Source organism: Frankliniella occidentalis, unplaced genomic scaffold (genome assembly GCF_000697945.3).
Source record: "Frankliniella occidentalis isolate FOCC.00 unplaced genomic scaffold, Focc_3.1 Scaffold17, whole genome shotgun sequence".
NCBI classification, from domain to species: domain Eukaryota; kingdom Metazoa; phylum Arthropoda; class Insecta; order Thysanoptera; family Thripidae; genus Frankliniella; species Frankliniella occidentalis.
The window spans coordinates 570,118-571,577 of record NW_026267147.1 but is presented as its reverse complement, the minus strand read 5'-3'; the positions used below and the strand labels follow the sequence as shown (position 1 = coordinate 571,577).

The 1,460-nt window shown below is 41.6% G+C and overlaps 1 protein-coding gene across 2 annotated transcripts in view; it reads left to right on the top strand.

Moving 5' to 3' along the window:
- Window positions 1–1,460, top strand: part of LOC113206979 (uncharacterized) — a 32,932-nt gene that overhangs the window by 26,967 nt on the left and 4,505 nt on the right. The window lies entirely within an intron of this gene.

The following is a 1,460-nucleotide window of genomic DNA, read 5'->3' as shown; positions in this document are numbered from 1 at the left end:
AAGGCGCACCGAAAAATCGACTTCTCCACCGAACCTTTTTTTTAAACACCCTAGCGCACAGCTGCTGGAAACCCAATATTTACAGTGTACATTAGTAATTTCCTTGAAAATGACGCAAATTTGCCGAAATTTGTGCAATAAATCAGATGAACTATGCTGCGAAAGATCGTGTAGGAATCGCCTTGTTTCTTTTTGCAATAGGACTACGTTTCGACAAGAATCAAAAAACGCAAGATGCAAATTTCATTTTTGATATTTTGCACCAATAAAAATCACATGTAAAGCTAGTCGAAAGGTGCAGCACGGGAAAACCTTGTGCCACAGCCACAAACCCAATATTTTTTGTGGATTATATGGTTTTACAAGGTGAAAAACGACCGATGAAAACGACTTCCTATCACAGCTGAAATTGTTGCTAAATCATTAGCAGCTATATTATTCTTGCTACGTGAGCACATGGTATTGCTCCCACAGCAATTAATTAGTTAAGACTGCAGAGAGCTTTGCAGAGGCAGCTGAAGAGATTGCTCTAACAGCAATATGTTTTGCTTACATAGCGAAAAATGTTAATGTGAATTGCTACTCACTCAGCAACGATTCCAGCTAAGACAGCTAGTCTTTTTTCTCCGTGTAGCCATTAAAACATTCTTAAAAATTTTATAAATAGCAATTTACAAAATATATATCATACTCGTACGAACATATTTTTCAGAGTGTATAAGGCAAGGAAAAAGAAGTAATGCAACTAAAAATACAGTATCAATATGTGTTTTAAGTCGCGCCCTACGAGAGCCACCTCGTCTCCTCTCTGCGGTACACCATGCCCCACGCCGCCGTCCCGCTGCCAGGGGCAAGGTAGGCCAGCCCGCAATGCCCGTGTGCATCAATCTTCCTACCGCTTCCTACCAGCCAGCAGGCGCTTGATCGCCACAGCCAACTAAGGCAATGCTGAGCGTTTTAAGTGAGTTCTTGCGCGGCCAGCCAAGGCAACCCAGCAACAAACAAAATGTAACGTCCCGTCACGATTGAACTGAACAGCACGTTTTTTGAACGGACTTTTTGTAGCGGTAGGCTTCTACAGAGGCTTATTCTGCACCCAATAAAGGAGGGTCTTGAATCAAGGAAATATCCTTGGAAAATCCTTGGTAAATTTCCTAGACCTGTGCTAGGAAATTGACTTGTTTTAAGGATATTCACTTGAGTCAAGAACCTCCCCTTTTTGGTGTGCACCTATGTAGTCGTGCGCTACCCCGGTCCGCACCATTACAACAAATTTTACTATATTTATACTCGTTTTGTTGCTCACTTTTATCACAATTCAATCCAATACGGAATTTCAAACCTAAACTTGGTGCAGACAAACGATTAAACTTGCAGTATATTTTACACGTATACAAAGAGAGCCATGGAAAGCAAAAGTGCATTCTGTCACTTAGTCCAAAGAAAAGGGTGGGGGGGGG